Here is a 22,193-nt window from a genome sequence, read left to right as displayed (position 1 = left end):
GGAGCTCAGGTTCCTGGTCTATAATAAGAGGAAACCATAGGAGATAATCCCTCTTCAATAATTCAAACTGCTATCAAGGAAAATTATGCCCAGAGTGACTGTCCTGTAGCCTGGGTGGGAAACTGGGGTGAATGTCCGAAGTTGTTGTTTTAAAAAAGACTTGTTTTTAAAATTTGTGAACCAACGTAGCCTTTTACTACTTTCTTCTAAATTTTTAAGGTGTTTTGCAAATGTTTTAACTGAAGACACTGAGGCTTATTTTGTCTTCATTGAATTTCAAAGAAGCATCTGTAGTAAGAAGAACATTTACAGGGTTTCTTTTAGATAATTGTTTGTTTCCTGGATGATACAATACCTTAAATACATCACGTCCTATAATTTACTCATAGTAATACAATTTCATGAAGAAATCAAGAGGTAAAAAATTCCAGATTATGTATTTCCATCTCTGGAATGATAATTACTGTTTTCATTTGTAGGAAGGACTGTAAGGGAAATAAAATGTAAAGTTAAAGCTAAATGTCATTGTATTCTATGCTTGCCGTAAGGTCAAAATATACGATCCTGAGGGCATATGGTAATATCCCCTTTGCTCTCCTCCCTGTATGGAGGAACCTTTTCCTGAGACTAATAGATCCCCCTGTTGGGATGCAGACAGTGCATCGGAGTAGATGTTGTTCCATAAATATGTGGGGGCACTCCAGATTGGGACCTTGAGAACTGGATGGCATGCTAAATTCCCTCCTTCCTTTGTAGGAATTAAAAAGCGTCCCTCAAATTGACAAGAAAATTGGATAATAAATTAATCGTTCACAGGTTAGTAAATATATGCACAATTGAAGTTACACGTCATGGGGCATATTTTTATCAGATGCAACACCAGATGAAGTATAAACCATACAACCCACCGTCTTCTGTCATGAATGAACAATGGACTGAAGTCTTTCATAATCGCTTGTTTCAAGATACTCACTAAATCAGACAAGGAACTCCCGTCTTGTGTCTTTATGGGAGGTTGAGGAATAGATTGGGACGCTGGAGTAAATGGGGCACTCTTCCATGCTTACACTTTCCTTTGAAATTTGTGGTTGGGAGGCTTTAACTGTGAGTATATTTTGCAGCCAAATGCAGATTGCTTTTTGACTAATGGAGCTGATGTGAATTTTACTCTTCCATCTGTAGATGTAGAAGTGTCACATTATTTCATTTTTCTAAATCAAATTAAATGACTTTCAGCATCCAGTCATTAGGGTGTTAAGAAACTCAATCACAACTGTGAGTGTACAGGGAATGGGGATGAATGGTATCCCCCTCCCAGCATCCTTTGGGGATCTTAGGGGAACTGTTTGGGTAGCCAAGCAGTTGGCTAATGGTAGATAGACAGTCACTTGCGGAGCTTAGGAGTGCTTAGAGGAGGACTGCTGACTGCTGGTCTTTGAGATATTGTGGGTGTTAGGGTGTTAGGATGCTCGTTACTCAAACCTGCCCAGTCAATTTAAAAAAAGATCACTTTGCAAATTCTGAGCCATGCATGGAACAAGAAATCTTTTTCTTCTTCTTCTTCTTCTTCTTCTTCTTCTTCTTTTTTTTTTTTTTTTTCTTGAGACAGAGTCTCACTGTGTCGCTCAGGCTGGAGTGCAATGGCGCAACCTCGGCTCACCGCAACCTCTTGCCAGGTTCTCACAACTCTCCTGCCTCAGCCTCCCGAGTAGCTGGGACTATGGGAGCATGTCACCACACCTGGCTAATTTTTTCTTTTTTCTTTTTCTTTTTTTTTTTTTTTTTTTTAGTAGAGACAAGGTTTCACCGTGTTAGCCAGGATGGTCTCTATCTCCTGACCTGGTGATCAGCCCACCTCGGCCTCCCTAAGTGCTGGGATTACAGGCGTGAGACACCATGCCCAGCCAAGAAATTTTTCTTAATATTTGGACGCTCCATGCATTCAAATCTTGAAGAACCAGCAAATGCCCCACACCATTTTCAGTTCCATTCAATCCTGGAATATATCCTGTTTCTCAGAATTCCCTGCTTCTCCTGACCTCCCTCCACTCATTTCCTTCCATCTTCTCTTACTTTCTCTTTCTTATTATTATCATCCCACATAATCTCTGCTCTCTATGTCTTTAGAAACACAACACTGTCCTCTTTCCAGAGTTTTTTTGTTTGAGGAAAGAAAAGGTATTTCCCTTACCTCATCATGTTCTGTTAGAGGTCCAGATGTTTTGTGGGTGACCAATGAATTCACCATTTCAGCTGGAATGCTGTTGAAAGTAAAAGTGGGATCATTGTAAGACTCGTGTCAGGAAACCAGCAAAACCAGCCCTGTCCCAGGCACACTGGGAATGATGAGCTCCCTCCGGAAGAAAGGAAGAAAAAACGTGGGAGAGGTAGCCTGTTCTGTTTCCAACAAGAATCTTGGAAGGTGTTTTCATTTTGGAAACTGTTTAGAAGACTGTCCTAAATTGTTACTCTTTATTACCAGCGGTTTAGCATCCTGCAATGCAGACATCCGTGACTGTGCAGCTCCACGGCTCCAAACAGGGCATGGGTGGTGCCAAGTACTGTGTTTCCATCACCAGCCCTGAAGGTGAAAATACGGGATCCTGAGTTCAAGTCGGGATCGGATGTCGACGTGTTGTTTGACCTTGAGCAATCTGCTTAATTTCCTAGTGTTTGTTTGCCCATCTGAAAACAAAAGGGATAATGCTGATCGAGGCATATTGTGGAGATTAATTAGTTTCTGAAGTGCTGAGATCAACAGATGAAAGGCTTTAAGTGGAAATTATTTTGTTTTTAAAGGCATAATCGATGCGTGTGAATAAAAGAGAACTTACTGAACTGAATTACAGGCACTTGGCTGCTGCTGGGAGTTGGGGGGAGAGAGAATATTGCTTTTTGCAAAGAACCTTAAATTCACCCCCAAAAATAGCAGTGGGAAAATTGCTTTTTTTGTGATTCTGAAAGGATGAGAAATTATGCAAAGGAAACGAGCTAGAATAAGAGAAGCATATATGTAGTTAAGACATATTTCAAAGTAACTTTCCTGGATAAACAACTAGGTATCTCATATATATATTTACACATATATACACATTCAGCCAGTCCTCTGTGATTCGGTCAGTAGCCAAATGCTTGTCTATCAAAACAGCTCAACCAAGATCCCCAAAGAAGCTTAAGGGCCCCCTAAGTCCGTGGTGAAGAGATCACTTTGGGAACGAGAAGCTATCTATGTAAAAATCTCACAACTGTGCATCGTGTGAGACAGCTAGCACAATTGAGTGTGTTACTGTTTAAAACCACTTTCACTCTTGTTACATTTGGTCTTTTCTCCAAGAAACATTATTATTACCCTTGACGTACAGATAGAGAAAATGATAATCAGGGATATTAAATGGTCAGTCTATGGGCATACGTTCACTTAAGTGGTCTAGGCAGTATTCTGACCCTGACATTATGACTCAAAAGCTTTGACCATTTCAGCGTAACAGAAACATCTATGAAGGATATGGTGATATTCAGCTGGCATATAAAAATGAATTATTTTCTAAGGATGACAGAAAAATTGGAATGAAGACAGGATTTTATTTTTGTCAAAGAGAATAAAAACTTCTGACTATTAAACAAATGCATTTTTATCATAGACTTGATGGAAAGTGCCAACGAAGTGGATTTCAAAATTTGCTCAGAGTCTCCTGAGTCAAATGAAAACTCTGTCAAAGCCCTGTGATATTTCTTCTTAGTCTTTTATCCATACATTTTAATAATATAGTTATGGTCATGTTATCCCAAATTCTTTTCAAGTATAGTCTTAATGGCCCTGTAACTTCCTACCTTGTCACTATGACATGGCTGTTTTGACCTTTTCCTCCAATTTTTTGTAGATATTTAAGTTCTTACAGTGTTTTTACTTTTATAATTAGGTCTGTAATGAATATTTTTGTGCGTAAAAAATATAATTGTACACCAAGTTATTACCTTACTACAGATTCACAGAGTTGGGATTATTGCCTTTTGGGAAATAAATATCGTAGTGTTCTTGTGCATATATCAATACCATCTGTATGCCAATATATATCAAATTTTATAAATTAAATATGTGCCATTTATTATATACCAAATCTATTTCAATAAAGCTGTTTTTAAAAAGGAGAACTAACAGCTTTACTCTTATGGCAGTAGCAGAGTAGCTTGTTTGGGAATCATCCTGTTATAGATAGCAATTATAAGTTCTAGCTAGGTTGGTTAAAAATCACCTTCTACTTGGTAGTATGTCACAGTAACCATAAGTAGACAGAAACTGAAGAGGCTTTGACCCTGAAAAGAGAGAAACTGCAGCTTGCTCAAGTGAGATGCATTTGGTATTGACCCCCAAAGTACACCCCATTCCATGTGGTGCAAGGAAGATGAGAATCAGGAATGCTAAAGTCCTACTGGGTTTGAGAAACAAAAGCCAGATGTCCAGAAGAGTTAGAAAGTATAAATGAAAGATGTGTAGATAGACTAGGAAGGAAGATGCAGGTTTACCTATAAAATTTTCACAGATTTTGGTGGAACTCTGAAGTCTGTATATATAAAAGAGTCTCTAGAGGAAGCTCTGGGAAGCCACAGCTGCAAGATTGAAAGAACTGTAGGTATACGTGAGATGCTAAACAGGCAGAGGATGCAAAATGGGAGTTTGGATCCAGCCAAGTTAACCACCTGCTGTAACTAAAATCAGCACTCTTCTGAGTAAGTTAACAAAATCCATCCTCAGTAATAATACACCATCCACAATGTCCCTTTAAATAAAAATTACTAGATGTGTGAAGAAACAGAAAAACATAACTCATAGTCAGGAGAAGAAGCAGTTTTAACCCTGATGTAAACAAGATGTTGGAATTAACAGATAAGGACTTTGAAACAGGTGGTATAAATCTGAATAGTAATTAAAGAAAAAGTTATATGAAAATGAAAATTTTAGAATTAAAAATAAAATATTTGAAATGACAGTTTTACTAGATGGTCTAGTAAACAGGAGAATGGAGACAGCACTACAAATCAGTGGATTTAATATAGATTAATACATATTATTCAATTTGAAAAACAGAGCAAGTGATGTGATTAGGAACAGAAGACCAGCGATTTATGGGATAATATCAAATGATACACATCCTATGAGTCCCTGGAGTCCTGGAAAGAGGAAAAAAGATGATGTGTAACTAATAGTTGAAATGTCCTCAAATTTGGTGAAATACATTCAAGAAACTCCAGAAACTTCAAGCAGGCAAAATATAAAGACAAACACACCTAGTATGATTTTAATTTTCACATCACAGTCGCAGTGATGAAAATAAAAGATAAAAACATCTTGAAAGCATTCAGAGTGAGAAAGAGACATTACATACAGGGAACATAGCAAAATCAGTGATGGTTCTCTTCTCATCAAAATAGTGGAAGCAAGAAGCATTATAATGACGTCTTTTAATGACTGAAAAAGAAATCTGCCCACCCAGAATTCTATATTCATAAAACAATCCTTCATTGCAGTTAATAGGAAGACGTATTCAGACAAATGAAAACAGATTCCTGTAGTATAAGAACTGTACTTTTAAAGGAGATCTTCAGAGTAAAATGAAATGATGCTGAGTGAAACTTAAAGAGAAGAATGAAGAGCAGTCAACATGGTAAATATGTGGATAATACAAAAGCTTATAATGCTTCTTTGAAAGTACATGTAACTGTTTAAAGAAAGATGACATTGGCTGAGCACAGTGGCCCACTCCTGTAATCTCAGCACTTTCAGAGGCCAAGGCTGGTGGATCACAAGGTCAGGAGTTTGAGACCAGCCTGTCTCCACTAAAAATACAAAAATTAGCCTGGTGTGGTGGCATGCACCTGTAATCCCAGTTACTTGAGGGGCTGAGGCAGGAGAATTGCTTGTGAACCTGGGAGGCAGAGGTTGCAGTGAACCAAGATTGTGCCACTACACTCGAGCCTAGGCAGTAGAGTGAGACTCCATCAAGAAAGAAAGAAAGAGAGAGAGAAAGAGAGAGAGAGAGAGAGAGAGAGAGAGAGAGAGAGAGAGAGAGAGGAAGAGGGAGAGAAAGAGGAAGAGGGAGAGAAAGAGGATGAGGGAGAGAAAGAAGGAAAAAAAAGATGATATTACTGTTTTTTGGAGTTCATAACATATGTAGATACAAATGCTGAGACTGTTAAGTAAAACTATACTGTTGAAAATTTCTTAGACTTTACACAAAGTAGCACTGTATTAATGGTAAGTAGACTGTGCTATGTTAAGAGTACATATTTAATTCCTAGAGCAACTACTGAAAATAAAAGTGTGTAGTGAGAAAGATAGGGAAGGAACTAAAATGAAATAATACAAATATCAGTTAACCCAAAGCAAGACTTAAAAGGAAGAATAGAGAAACAACGTAACAGAAGCAATAATAGCAAAAGACAAACAGAAATTAAAGAACAAATGCTAAATCGAAGTCCAACTATGTCAATCACTATGTTAAAGGTAAAGGGACCAAACATTCAAATTAGAACACTGTCGTCAGTCTGGATTTGTTAAAAGAGCCATCTGTATGCTGTGTACAAGAGACATACTTTAAATGCAAACTACAAAACTGAAGTAGGATGAAATGAAAGAACATAAAACAATATACATTCTAAACATAGCAGTCCCAGAAAAATCAAGAGTTGCTATATTAATATCCAAATGTCTACTTCAAGACAAAAGATGATATTTTCAGAAATAAAAGGAGAATTTCATAGTGAAAAATATGAAGTCATTGGGAAGATACAACAGTCAATGTTTATGCCTAATAACAGAGCTTCAGCTAAGTAAGGAAAAACTAACAACAGAAAAAAATACAGTAAGAATATCGATGGTATATTAGTTGATTCTCATGCTGCTGTAAAGACCTGCCTGAGACTACATAATTTATAAAGGAAAGAGATTTGATTGATTCATAGTTCCACATGGCTGGGGAGGCCTCAGGAAACTTACAATTATGGCAGAAGGGGAAGCAAACACATCCTTCTTCACATAGTATCAGGAAAGAGAAATGCTGAGGAAAGGAGGAAAGCCCCTTAGAAAACCACCAGCTCTCATGAGAACTCACTCACATCATGAGAACAGCATGAGAGTCACAACCCCCACGATTCAATTACTTCCCACTGTGTTTCTCCCACAACATATGCAGATTATGGGAACTACAACTCGAGATTTGGGTACAGCCAAACCATATCATTCTGCCTCTGGCCCTTTCCAAATATCACGTCCTCACATTTAGAAACAATCATTTCTTCCCAACTGTCCTCAAAAGTCTTAACTCGTTCCAGAATTAACCTAAAATTCCAAGTCCGAACTCTCATCTGAGACAAAGTCAATCTCTTCTGCCTATAAGCCTATAAAATCAAAAGCAAGTTAGGTACTTTCTAGATTCAGTGGGAGTGCAGGCATTGGGTAAATATACCCATTCCAAGTAATATAAATTGGCCGAAATAAAGGGACTACAGGTCCCATTCAAGTCTGAAATCTAGTAGGGCAGTCATTAAACCTTAAAGTTCCAAAATGAGCTCCTTTGACTCCATGTCTCACATCCAGGTCATGCTGATGTAAGAGGTAGGCTCCCCTGGCCTTGGATAGCTCTGTTCCTATGCCTTTGTGGGGTACAGCTCCCCATTCCGGCTGCTTTCATGGGCTGGCATTGAGTGTCTGTGGCTTTTCCAGGTGTACAGTCCAAGCTGTCAGTAGGTCTACCGTTCTGGGATCTGGAGGATAGTGGGCTTCTTCTCTTAGCTTCACTAGGCAGTGCTCCATTGGGGCTGTGTGTGGAGGCTCCGGCCCCACATTTCCCTTCTGTGTTGCGCTAGCAGTGGTTCTCCATGAGGATTCTGCCCCAGCAACAGAGTTTTGCCTGGACAGCCAGGCATTTCCATACATTTTTGAAATCTAGGTAAAGATTCCCAAAGCTCACTTCTTCTTTGCACCCACAGGACCAATAGCACATGGAAGCTGCTAAGGCTTGGGACTTGCATCTTCTGAAGCAATGGGTGAGCTGTACCTTGGCCCCTTTTAGCCATGGCTGGACCTAAAGCAGCTGGAACTCAGGGCACCCTGTCCCAAGGCATCACAGAGCAGGGTAGCCCTGGGCCTGGTCCTTGAAATCAGTTTTTCCTCCTAGGCCTCCAGGCATGTGATAGAAGGGGCTGCCATGAAGTTTCTTAACATGCCCTGGTGACATTTTCCCCATTGTTGGTGATTAACATTCAGCTCCTGGTTACTTTGCAGATTTCTTCCATCAGATTTCCTAAATCATCTCTCTCAAGGTCAAAGTTCCATAGATCTCTAGGGAAGGGGCAAAATGCCACCAGTCTCTTTGCTAAAGCACAGTAAGAGTCACCTTTGTTCCAGTTCCCAAGAAGTTCCTCATCTCCATCTGATACCACCTCAGCTAGGACTTCATTGTCCATATAACTATCAGCATTTTGGTCAAAACCATTTAACAAGTCTCTAGGAAGTTCCAAATATAAAGTTCCAAACTTACTCACATCTTTCTATCTTCTTGTGAGCCCTCCAAATTGTTACGATCTCTGCCTCTTACCCAGTTTCAAAGTCACCTTCACATTTTTGGGTATCTTTACAGCAGTGCACCCCACTGCCTTGTTACCAACTTAGGTATTAGTTCATTCTCAAGATGTTGTGAAGAAATATGCGAGACTCAGTAATTTATTTAAGAAAAAAAAAAAGAATTTTAATTGACTCACAGTTCCACATGGCTAAAGAGGTGTCAGCAAAGTTACAGACATGGTGGAAGGCACCTCTTTGCAGGGCAGCAGGAGAGAGAATGAGTGCCCAGTGAAGGGGTAAGACCTTTATAAAACAATAAGATCCTGTGAGAACTCACCCACTATCATGAGAACAGCATGAGGGTGGCCAGCCCCATGACTTTATAAAACAACAAGATCTTGTGAGAACTCACCCACTATCATGAGAACAGCATGAGAGTAGCCAGCCCCATGATTCAGTGACATCCCACCAGGTCCCTCCCACAACATGTGGGGATTATGAGAACTACAATTCAAGATAAAATTTGGGTGGGGACACAGCCAAATCATACATGATTTGAACAACACTATCTACCAACCTGACTTATGCCATTTATAGAATAATATATTCAACAACTACAGAATGCACTTTTTAAAATTTTTATTTATTTATTTATTTATTTATTTTTTGAGACAGAGTCTTTCTCTGTCACCCAGGCTGGAGTGCAATGGCATGATCTCAGCTCACTGCAACCTCTGCCTCCCCTGTTCAAATGATTCTCCTGCCTCAGCCTCCAGAATAGATGGGATTACAGGCACGCGCCACCACACACAGCTAATTTTTTGTGTTTTTAGTAGAGGTGGGGTTTCACCATGTTGGCCAGGATGGTCTTGATCTCTTGATCTCATGATCCACCCATCTCAGCTTCCCAAAGCGCTGGGATTACAGGTGTGAGCCACTGTGCCCAGCTTCAGAATGCACATATCTTTAAGTGCTCTTGAAATATTCCTTCAAAGTAGACCACATGTTGAGTATAAAACAAATCTAAATGCATTTAAATTTCTGAAATATTGTTAACTATGTTTTCTGCCAAAAATCGAATAAAATTAGAAGTCAGTAATAATAATATATCTTTAAAAAAGTACAAAAATTTTGAAAATTAGAGTATGTCTAAATGACTTGACTCTCACATTAATGCAGCTATCACAAGAGAAATTAGAATATGTTTTGGACTGAATGATTACATATCAAAACTGTGGGATACAGCTGAAAGACAGAGTGAATGCATAGCTATAGTTGCTGTCATTTTACTGGTTGAAATATTAGAGCGATTTAAGTGAATAACCTAAGTTTCTCCTTTAAAATCAGAAAAAGAAAAGAATATTAAACCTGATATAGGTAAAAGGATGGAAATAGTAAAGGTAAAAACAAATCAGGTTGGACATGGTGGCTCATGCATGTAATCCCAGCCCTTCAGTAGGATGAGGTGAGCAGATCATTTGAAATCAGGAGTTCAACACCAACCTGGCCAACATGGTGAAACCCTGTCTGTACAAAAAATACAAAAATTAGCCAGGCATGGTGGGTGACTGTAGTCCCAGCTGCTCGGGAGACCCAGGTGGGAGAATTGCATTAACCCAAGAGGCAGAAGTTGCAGTGAGGCAAGATTGTGCCACTGCATTCCAGCTTGGGAGACAGAGTGAGAGTCTGACTAAAACAAACAAAAAAATCAGTATTGATAGTACCTGATGGTGTTGGATTGAAATTGGAACTGTCAGTAGGAATTTAGTCTCTTTAAATTACATAGATAATTACAGAGATATACAAGACTTGTAAACTCCAGGAGTAATGAGCACACCTAGCTCCCAGATCTTGGTTTCTAAATACCATTCATCACTAAAAGAAACCAACCCTTACTGGAGAAAGGGTGATTCCAGAACTGGGGCTAGGAAAGAACAATATGAACCTGGAACAACTCTTTCTTTTTGCCTGAAACTCAAGAATACTCAAAGAATGATGGGAGCATGTCCAAAGAACACAGCCATCAGCTTCAAATACCATCCAGTGGCCAGATCTGGGATAATCTGAGTATCAAAATGTAAATGATAGCAACAGATTAGAGCTTAATGAATGAAAGGCAAATGCGTAAGTGCACACTGATATAACTAAATATAAAAATCAAAAATTCTTCCTTACGATGTAAACATTACCAGCTTACAGGCATAACTCACACTTGTGAAAGTGAGTTATGGTAACTTCACATATGATAACCTCACTAACATTTGACTGTGATTATTTAAAAACCTATGCTAATTTGAAGGGCATGAAATGATCTTTTACTGGGATTTATAAAACTTTTGATCAGCAAGGGACAGCAGTGTTTGGCCATATGTTTATAATTTATCCTTAACTAAAATATGATCGTTTTTCAGTCATTTTGTAGCCTTCAGTTCCCTATTATCCCATTTGAAATCCTCGGTACAATAGAAGCCACTACTGATGTTCCCAGGGTGACTCCATTGTTTTTAGATGTAGAAAAGGAAAGAAGACCTTGAAGGTTAAAGATATGCTTACTGTTTATAGAAAACATTAAATGATATAGTGTATTTAAAATAGAAAATGATTATTTCTCGAGCAACTATTACATTTATGGGGACAATTTTATATGTACCTGGTAAATCTGTCAACAACCCTGTGATGGAGTAATTAGAGAAGAGAAATTGCAATTGTTTCCATTTTACTGATGAGAGAAGAAAATATCCAGGGAGATGAAGATCGTAGTTGATCATCATGGCTGAGCCAGACCAGCAAAGTCTGTAGAGTTGTACCTCTGGCCCCATCCTTGATGCCTTTGTCTAGTTCTGGGGCCAGGGAGAAGGATCAAAAGGATGAGATGACTTGGGGGGAAAAAACAGAAAAAAAAAAAAAAAGCATTTGCCTCTGAGTCCTCTCCTGAAAAAAATTCTAAGTATGCATGCCGCCACCCATTATTTTACATACTTTGGTGGAGTCATTGCAGTGTACCAAGAGCTAAGCCAGGCATTAACAATGACTCTGACATTTGTCCCCACCCACTGGTCACTGGGGCCGAATAAACTTAGGAAGAAGCTTCCCACGTGGAGGGTCCCATAGCAGAGAACGGAAATCCCACCCTTTGTTACAGGGGGATAGGAGAAAATAAAATAAGCATGCATCTTTAGGTCCGTTTTTTTTTTTTTTCCCAAACAAAACAATAATGAACAAACATATTTGCTCACTTGTTTTCTTTCGATTTTTGACTTTTTAATGCACTTGCATTGGAATTCAGTCTGTACGTACTGAAGGACAGTTGAAGTAATAAATATAGTCTTTTTCTCCAAATGGTACCCAAATGAAAGCAAAGTACTGCTTTCTGCTGAAGAGTGTTCAGTTTGTCCTTGACCTGTACATTTATATTGTGTTGCTGTCTTCTGCCTCCTCCCACTGCTATCCACCAAATACCTACGTAAACAAATACATACACGCAGACCTTATAGATGAGTAAAGCCCATGTATTTAGAAAACATGGTTTGAAGAATATATTAAAATCACTTGTGGATAGATTTGTATTTTTATATTATTATTTCTTTCTTGGGTTTCTGCCTTCCACTCAGAACTGTGGCCAGTTCTGCTTGCTATCAATTCTGGAACCCGAAATGCGTGTGGGAAGAATCTAAGTGTAACTGAGCTGTAATTGTGATTGAAGCAGGGAGTGAAGTGTAAACACTAATCAGAGCCTCAGTAGATATGTTTTTTTTGTGTGTGGATTAATACATCACAGTTTAAAATGTTCAACCCTCGCCTTCTCAGTTTTGTCTGTTTATTGCTTTGGGTTTTGGTTATTTGCTTAATTCATGGGTTGGAGGCTCGGGTGCTGAGAGAGTTGATCGTGTTAAAAGCTTTCTTGTGGGCTGGGCACGGTGGCTCATGCCTGTAATCCTAGCACTTTGAGAGGCTGAGGTGAGTGGATCACCTGACTTCAGGAGTTCAAGACCAGCCTGGCCATCATGGTGAAACCCCATCTTAAAAAAAATAAAAATAAAAAATAAAATTCAAAAAAAGCTTTCATGCGGAGGTCATGAAGAGAACTAAGAATGTTGGATCTTTTACTATGGGGGCTGGACCAGCAGCATGAGTATGACCTGGGAGATAGTTAGAAATACAGACTTGTAGGCCTCTATTCAAAATCTGCGTTTTAAACCAAGATACTCAGGTAATTTGTAGACAAAAGTTGGAGAAGCTCTAGGTCAGTTTACTCCAGCTATCTAAACCAAGCCTGTCACTCAGGTGTTAAGAACTTGAACAATAAGGGTTGGCTTGCTTTTGATAATCTCCCTCTAATCTTAACAGAGACTTTCTCTCTCTCTTTCCTTCTTTCTTTTGTTCATTTGTTCTTTCTTCTTTCTTTCTCTTTCTTTCCTTCTTTCTTTTTTCTTTCTCTCTCTCTCTCCTTCCTTCCTTCTCTTCTTTCTTTTCCTTTTTTTTTTTTTTTTTTTGGCATGGTCCTACTCCTGTCATCCAGGTTGCAGTGCAGTGGTGTGATCACTACTCATTGCAGCCTGGACCTCCCGAGCTCAAGTGATCCTCCCTCCTCCTCAACCTCCCCCATAGCTGGGACTATAGGCACATGCCAGGACACCTGCCTCATTTTTTAAAATTATTTGTAAAGATGGGGTTTTGCTATGTTACCAGGGGCTCATGGGATCCTCCTGCCTTGACCTCCCAAATGCTGGGGTTATAGCCATGAGCCACTGTCCCTAGACTCAGACACATTTCTGATGAGCCCAATATATTTGTAATTATGGGACTCTCAAGTGTATCTGGAGGGGACGCTAGAGGAATGTGGAGGCTCCAAGCCATATGTTTACACGTTGACTCAAGTGTGTTCCTCCAGAATCCATATATTGAAACTCTACCTCTGCGAATCACTGTATTTGGAGATAAGACTTTTATAAGATAATTAAGATTAAATGAGATTATAAGGGTGAGGTGCTAATTTAGTAGGACTGGTAGCCTTATCAGAAGAGGAAGAGACGAAGTAGGAAGGTGGCTGTCTATAAGCCAGGAAAAGAGCTCTCACCAGAATCCAACCATGCTGGTGCTCCGATCTCAAACTCCCAGCCTCCAGAAATCTGAGAGTGTAAATATATGTTGTTTAACTCACCTAGTGTGTACAGTTGGCCCTCCATATCCATGAGCTCTGCCTTCATGGAGTCAACCAACCACAAGATTGAAAAATACATTTTTAAAATTGCATCAGTATTCAACATGTACAGATTTTTTTTCTTATCTTTATTCACTAACCAATACAGTATCACAACTATCTGCACAGTATTTGCATTGTATTAAGGATTTCAAGGAATCTAGAGATTAAAGTATATGGAAGGATGTCTGCAGGTTGTATGCAAATACCATGGCATTTTCTATCAGGGACTTGAGCATCTGTGGATTTTGGTATCTGCGGAGCATCTTGGAACTAACGCCGGTGGGTACTGAGGAACGTCTGTAGTATTTGTGATGGCAGTCCAGGTACTCAAAGACAGTTCAGTTACACGTGTGATTTTCCCCTAAAGTAACTTGGTTCCAAAAGAGTGTGCATTACAAATGGAGTGCACGTGTGTTCTCTGCTCTACAATATTTCATGCCAGAGGTAGTTATTAGTTGTTAATCCTTTTTCTTCCATTTTCTTTGCAAGCATCCGTTCTAGTTTGTGTGGGACTGGGAGGTTTTCGTGGACACTTTGTCCCTTCATTGATAAAACAGGAAGAGTGCCAGGTAAACTTGGGTGGTTTGTTCCTTATGCTATTCCCAGATTCTTTCCTGAGCTGAAGATCTCTGCTCTCCTCTGAGAACTTCACATTGCTACAAAGAAGAGCACATCTCATCAGAATCCAGCAATGACATGACGTGTTTTAGGGCAGAGTACCTACCGGATTAGAGCTCCGGGAATATCTAAACCTTCGTGGATATCGAAGGAAGAAGACTGGCTATCCTAGCTTGAAGGGAATTCAGCATCGGTAGATGGAACCCCAGCTGCCTTCTGCTTCATCCCAAATATCTTTTTAGAACTTCAGGTTCATTCTAGATAGATTCCTAAGGTTAGGTATAAATGAGTGCAAAGTATTTATGCCTGCATAATGAAGTGATCAAGAAGCTTCCCATGAGCCCGACATTCTCATGCTTTAATAGAAAACTTATTGTGAAATTTGCAGTCTACTCTATATCATAAAAATGTCTATCATTTCTATAAATACTCTTCAGTTTCTTCTGATGTATCTGTTATCCTATCGCACAAGAGCAGATGGCTGGGATTTTATCATAGTTAGAGGGTGTTTTGAGAAGGGCTGTGAATCCTCTGGCGAATTTGATTTGGAGACTCAATTAGTCATAAGTTAGGTTATCCTGCAGTAACAAGTTGACTCCTGAATCTCAGTAGCTGCCTAAAACAAAGCTTCCACAGATCCAGTGTGGGGCATCAGGCACTGTACCAAATAGTGCCTCAGAGACTCAGGCTGCAGAGGCTTCACCATCCCATGACCATATCATCTGGAACACACAACCTCTTTTGTCAGCATGATGGGGAAGAAAACATGGAGAACCGTGCCTCAGCGGATTCATGCTTTGGTCTGCAAGTGAAACTCCGGGGTCGGAATTAGTGAAACGGCCCCACCCAATAGGTGGAATGAGAATGCTGGTCTTCTGCAGCCCTAAAGGGAAGGAATAAGAAAAATGAAAGTGAATGGGCATAATATCTAACATGAGGGTCCAAGAGGTAGACCGTATAAATGACGAACTGTAATTCTGCAGAACAGCTAAAGTCTTTGATTTGGTAACTAGCCACTTTACACATGGACTATTTTTACAGTTCTTCCAAGGAGTCGTTATAGGGATATTGATCATTTAATAATGATCAATAACACTCATGAAATATTGAGGGGGCAGCCACTTTTATTACAAAATGCAATGCTTTAACCTCCTTTCCACAGAATAAAATCGCAAGTGCATGAGGAGGATCGCATATGCCCGAGGATACACATATTCATGACTTGGATGCTTGCGTACTGTGTGCAGGAAGGTGAGAACGCAAGGAATGAAGCACTCAGAACTGTGTCCTCTCATTAACAGCCAGTGTCTCCCATATGTCCTGGTGGAACCTACAGGGCTCAGCCTGAATGCTTCTGTCAACTCTTCCACATGCAGTAAGGCTAAAGAGCATGTATTTTGCAAGATGGCAACACTCAATCCTGTGCTTTTCGGTGACAGACTGCTCTGTCATTGAAGCATTTCTCTGAGAACCTAAGATTCTCTAAGAGGCAACACTAATTCCAATGCAACTTCCTGTCACCTGGGACTCCTGGGCCTCCACTGCAGTGGCCTCTCTCTATGATCAAACTGTAGTGGCTTCTGTCTCCGTAGAAGACTTTAGACATGTCCAGAAACCTGGTATGCAGTGTCATAGTCTGCCAAAGAACATAACACTTAGACAAATACGGAAGTCATTAATGCGCAGAGTTATTTGCTATTAAAAATGGGAGAATTCTAATACTTTCCTACACGAGGAGAACAGATAATACCTGTAGGGTTATTTGGTCATTTGGAGGCTAGCTTCTTTTCTTTTCTCTGTTTGTAGAACTATTTTTGAAAGTTGAACTATACATTTTTTTGTTTGTTTGTTTAAAGCACCCTATTGATAATTGGCATCTCTGCCATAATAGAATTGTGAAGAGCTCATCCTGTTGCTATGCTAAGCCAATTTGTGGATAAGTCTGAAAATGATGCTGTGAATTGAGGATTCTGGGACCTCTCCCCACCATCATTGCAAGCATGCATCATTGCAAAGGGTGTTTGGAGGGTCCTGTGTAGGCTACCTGGGGTCAGGATCCATTCAGAGCTGGAAAACTGAAGTAGACCAATTGATGTTAGAACAGATCCATGGTTTGAAATGAACAGTTGTGGTTTTATATGGTGGCTGACCCCCTACTGACTGTGTGACTGCAGAAAAAACAAAATTCTGCTTCCCATCGATAAAATGGGATTATAGTCCTTTCGTAACTTCCTGTTGATAGGGTTCTGGAGGTCCTAATGAGATAAACTATTTTGAAAGAGGTTTAGAAAATGATACATTGTTTCTCAAAAACATGGTGTTATGACTGAATATCAATGATAGAGAGTAATTGAGATGGATATGTGACACAGTGGTCAGTTACTCATTTGCCTAGCAACCATCTATATTATTTGTTTTTATGTGTGTCTACATGTCTACACATCTATAACAATATTTATATACCTATATCATTATGTGTATCTAAACCTTTATCTATACCTATGGTTTTGCCTATGTCCAAATCTATATCCATGTCAAATATATACACATACTTTTTTCTATATCTAATCTGTCTCTATCTCTATATGTCTGTGTATATATCTGTATCCTTACCTATACATATATGTGCATATTTATCTTTGTGTATATCTATGCTGATATACTACCTATATATTTATTTTTAGGTATATCTACATCTATAGCTACACACACACACACACACACACACAGACATACACATATATAAAGAGAGAGAGAGAGAGGAAGAAACAGAGGTAGAAGAGAGAGAGGGAAGGAGGGGAATGTGCGTGTGTGTGTGTGTGTGTGAGAGAGAGAGAGAGAGAGAGAGAGAGAGAGAGAGAGAGAGAGAACGAACTACATTCTACCCCAGGAAATGGGATCAGAGCCATAATTGAGCCAGCACATTTTTGACTTATAATTCCCAGGAGAGACTTTCATTAAACAAAAATATCTTTAATGAATTGCAATTGTGGTAAGTGCTATGAAGGAAAAGTACCCAATCACTATATAAATCTGATCCCAGCAGGGACCATTAGGGAACACAAAAGAAATAAAACACTAAATCACCAATCCTTATACAGCAAATGAGGCCCATAGATGTGGACCCCAGCCTTTGTGAGCAGATCCCCTCTATGCTCTGAATGTTTACATTTCCCCAGAATTTATATGTTGAAGCCTAATTCCCAGCACAATAGTATTAAGAGGTGGGGGCTGTTGGAGGTGATTAGGTCATGAGGCTAGACCCCTTATTAATGGAGTTTGTGCTTTTATGAAAGAGGTCAGAGGAAGCTTGCTCCCCCACCCCTCCAACATTTGAAGATATACAGAAAACATCTACAAGAAATGGGCCTTCACTGGACATCAAATCTGCCAAAACCTTGATCTTGGACTTTCCCACCTCCAGAACTGTGAGACGTGCATTTCTGTTGTTCATAAGCCACTGTGTCTAAGGTATTTTCTTATCACAGATCAAGCAGTTGAAGACATTCCTTATAAGAAAAGCACTTCATTCTAGAAAGTGCTGCTGTTTGAGCTTAATAAAAAGTTAAAAAGGCCCTTCATAGTCATCTATATTAAGGAATAGGGGGGAGACTTTAATCACCTGGTGGGATGTATTTCATGTATGATTTCATTTAGAATCCTGGACCCAGTGGTTAGTATTTTTTAATAGACTGAAATTTTCATCAGGATAAGTTCTGGCTGTTTATGCAGCAGGTGCTCAGCTCATCTTTGACCTGCCTGGGTCCTTTGCTCACCAATTCCATGGTGGGAAACAGATACTTTGACTTTCAGAGCGTTATTGATGGAACGAATCTAGTTTTAGTGAGCTTGTTAGAGTGTCTATGAAGCATCCACTGTTCTGAGGCATCAAGGCCAGTTTCTCTCCTCTGCCCTCCCTCTCTGACCCTATAGGGTTCTTATCCACTGTATGTTTTGTTGCGGTTTTAGTGAGTTTTCAAAGCAAAGGACATGGTTTTAGGGAAACCGAATTCACAGGTCGAATCTTAAAAAGTCAGGTGACCTCAGGGAAATGACAGTGATTTGTGTTTGCATTTTAATTTGATTCAGTCCTAAAAGTGACGCACCCTGCTCCTATTTTTTCTGATCACAACTTTTATGTTTTCTTTCGCTCTTCATATAATTAATCATTGCATGAATTTCTATGTTATCATTTTCTTTTGGTGTCATTTCTCCACTCATTCTCTAATCTCCCTGAAGGTAGAAAACTTTTCTGTTTTGTTCATCAATGCATACTCAAAGCCTAACACATATTTGACATTCTATAAGTATCTGTGACTTGAATAAATGAATTAAGTCACAGGTCTCTCCCCACATACTACTTCAAATATTAATGTTTTGTAACAGATAAAACTTTACCTTCTGGGTATGGTGGCTTACATCTGTAATCCCAGCACTTTGTGAAGCCGAGGCAGGTAGGTAGATCACCTGACGTCAGGAGCGCAAGACCAGCCTGGCCAACATAGTGAAACTCTGTCTCTACTAAAAATACAAAAATTAGTTGGGCCTGTTGGTATGCAGTCCCAGCTACTCAGGATGCTGAGGCAGGAGAATCCTTGAACCCAGGAAGGGAGGTTGCAGTGAGCAGAGATCATGCCATTGCACTCTAGGCTGGGTGACAAGAGCCAAACTCGGTCTCAGAACAAAACAAAATGAGTAAAATGTTACCGAACACTTATTTTCCATTTAAAAGTTAGGCTGCATTTGAGGGTCAATTACATGAGTCTGTTCAATTGTACACTTTTTGACAATATACCTCCATGAAAACTGGTGGGAGTTCTTTAAGCTAAGACTTATGACTTACAATACCCTGTCTAACTTTTAAAAAGGAAAGGACCCGAATGAACAAAATAATATGGTCCCCAAATGACTGCTGTAGAGAAGAGAGGAAAAAGGTTTCAGCTAAAATTTATCCAGCTACAAACCACTGTCTTTAGCCAGCCAGAAATTTATATTCTTCTGAAGCTGAGGGAAAATCAAAATCCACAAGTGACTCTTTCCTTCCCATAGCTGTTTCATACACTGCTCAGTTTCTGGAGATCTGAGATAATCATTTTGTCCTTGAGAGTCTCGTGGCTGTGCTCTTGGAGGGCTTGGGTTTAAAATCTTAGGATTTGATCCTGTTCGGAAAAACAAGGCATGAGCACATGAGAAGCATCTAAAATCAGCCACTACCAGAGGCTGCTTGCTTTACCTGTCTTGCCCATTTGATTTGTCCTCTACGAGGCGAGGGTGAGAATAGGAGCCCTGCTTGTAGGGTAATGCCCCTGTTAAGGAACCATCTCACATTCCCGGGGCTTATTCTGGGATCATGAAATTGGCAACTTTCTTTTTTTCTTCAGTGCAGTTTAGAGTTTTAAGCATCGTAAGGCTGTGTGTGTGTGTGTGTGTGTGTGTGTGTGTGTGTGTGTGTGTGTTGGTGCATATGAATGTGCTTTTACAGGTACAAGAAAATAAATAGTCTAAAGCTAGCCTTCCCCTTGGGGTGTCCTGCTGAAACGCTGACCTAGGGTTTTATCTATTTGACATCCTGTGCTAGGAGGACTGCCATTAAGATGAAGGTGTGTGTAGCACACAGGTGCTGCTGCCTCTGGTGGGTGCACGTTGAATCATAGGTGTCTATCTGAGAGGAGTTTGTATTCCCTTCTCCTGCGTTTTGTTAGAAAATGCCATGAGGGGCCGTGGAACAGGCTGTGTAGGCTGTTGGGGCAGAAACAAACCTCCCTGGAAGGAAACACCTGGAAACAGCAGGAAGGTCTGTACCATCCTGCTGAAATCACTTAGCTTCTCTGAGCTTCAGGTTTCTGGATGCACAGTTGGGGATAAAAAGGGACAGATTACCCAGCATTTGTGGGCTGGCTAAGGACATAGCATGTATGATCTGAACATCCCCACAATAACCCCAAGATGTAGTTATTGCTGTCATTACCATTCTCATTAGACAGAAGAGGAAACTCTCTCACACTGGTTGCAGGAGAAGCTACCATCGTCCCCCTACTCTGAACCCCAACTGGATATCTGTCCTGCAGTTTAATTCAATTCTAACACTAACGTCCCAGGTTTAACACAGAACCCACAGTCAGGGCAAAGTCCTTCACACAACTGACTTCATATGCCAGTCACAAAGTGCAGGTGTCCCCAAGCCACCTACATTTCTTCCTGGCTGGATATAAATGTGTGGCTTCTCTTCACCCCACCTCACTTTCAGTAAAGTGCTAGAAAGATTCCCAGAATTCAGGATAGTGCTATGCGGATGATTACCAACTACGAATAAACATCCAGGTGAAGGGGATGTAGGGAAAGAACTGGGAGGGTCCCAAGTGCAAGAGCTTCTGTCCCTGTAGGATCAGGACAATTTACTCTCCCAGTATATTGATATATTCACCAGCCACTGCACTGAACCTTGGTGTCCACTTTTTACTGAGGCTTATTACGTAGGCAAGACTCATTAGATCCTTGTCTATGTAATTGAACTCAAGCTTCACCCTACCTCCCCTCCCCAGAGTTAAGGCTGGCTCAGAGTTTCAGCCCTCTTACCATATCACTTGTGTTCCTGGTAGCCAGCTCACAACCCAAGGCTCTCTACTATGAGCCATTTCACAGACCCCTATCATCTTGCTCCCGCACTGCCGTGTGCCCCAACCTGACTTCCGACAGCCAACCTGCGTTTCTTTATGCAGTGATGTTCTCTGGCTAGAGGTGGCTTTCTTCCCCCATTCAGCAGGCTGGAAGTAACAGGACTCATGCCTCCTAGAGACAATCATGCTGACAGAGAGGCAAAGCAACGTGCATGGATTCCACATGGCAAATGAATGGAGGAATGAGGATTTGAACTCAAGGAATCAGAATCTATGTGTTTTGGACCAACCTGCTCTACTGGCTCTTTGGTTTAATAACAACTTCAGCAACAAACCAGGGATGCTACTGGGATGAAAGCAGGTGGTAGGCGGTGCTAGTCCTCAAGTAGTATGCAAACTGTGCTTTCTTATGTTCAAAAATTGCTGTTCACACACTAATAATCATGGAGTCCAGGAAAATACTTTAAGAAAAAAAAACCAAAAAACAAAAAACAACAAACAAACAAACAAACAAAAAACAAGGTTTCACTCTGTTGCCCAGGCTAGAATACAGTGACATCATCCTAGCCCACTGCAGCCTTGACCTCCCAGGTTCAAACCATTCTCCCACCTCAGCCTCCCAAGTAGCTGTGACTACAGGTCTACCCCATCACACTTGGCGATTTTTTAAAAAAAATTTCTTGTAGAGGTGGGGTCTTGCTAAGTGGCCCCGATTGATCTTCAGTCCCTGGGAACAAGCGTTTCTCCCACTTGGACCTCCGAAAGCACTTTCATTACAAGTGCAAGCCACCATACTTAGACCCTTTTTTTCTAAATAACCATAGGTCCAGAGATGACTCAGAAGAGACCCATGTGCCATCCATAGGTTGATCAAAATGGCAAACATGCATATGTTTATGACCCCTGTTTTGTGTATTCCCAGTGAACACATGCCTTTGCTGTTAATTATTCATCTATCTTCCAATACAGTTTTAGGTCTGGTGATAATTTCTGGATTTCTCTATTTATAGAAAACTTTGAGCTTCATAAATATTAAAATGTCCTATTAGCTACGTGCAGACTGCTTTTTCTATGGCCATGGACATTATGCAATTATTACCAGAGCTATTAATTAAATTTGAAAATAGATAAATAATGGATAGGGATGCTATTTATGAGTTAAAAGTGAGAAAATGAAAATTATCCTCCATTCTCT

General features: G+C 40.1%; 2 protein-coding genes across 2 annotated transcripts in view; both read left to right on the top strand.

The window, feature by feature from the left end:
* The window catches only part of RBFOX1 (RNA binding fox-1 homolog 1), a 2,539,409-nt gene that overhangs the window by 1,185,047 nt on the left and 1,332,169 nt on the right, over positions 1–22,193 (top strand).
* LOC104651499 (uncharacterized) overlaps positions 1–22,193 on the top strand; it is a 55,336-nt gene that overhangs the window by 15,475 nt on the left and 17,668 nt on the right. The window contains exon 2 of the mRNA XM_039478218.2: positions 1–22,193. This exon is cut by the window's left edge and continues 15,017 nt beyond it; it is cut by the window's right edge and continues 17,668 nt beyond it. The gene's annotated coding sequence lies outside the window, so the exon portion shown is untranslated.

Source organism: Saimiri boliviensis, chromosome 12, assembly GCF_048565385.1.
Source record: "Saimiri boliviensis isolate mSaiBol1 chromosome 12, mSaiBol1.pri, whole genome shotgun sequence".
Taxonomy (NCBI): domain Eukaryota; kingdom Metazoa; phylum Chordata; class Mammalia; order Primates; family Cebidae; genus Saimiri; species Saimiri boliviensis.
The sequence above is the reverse complement of the archived record's forward strand: the minus strand, read 5'-3'. Positions and strand labels throughout refer to the sequence as shown.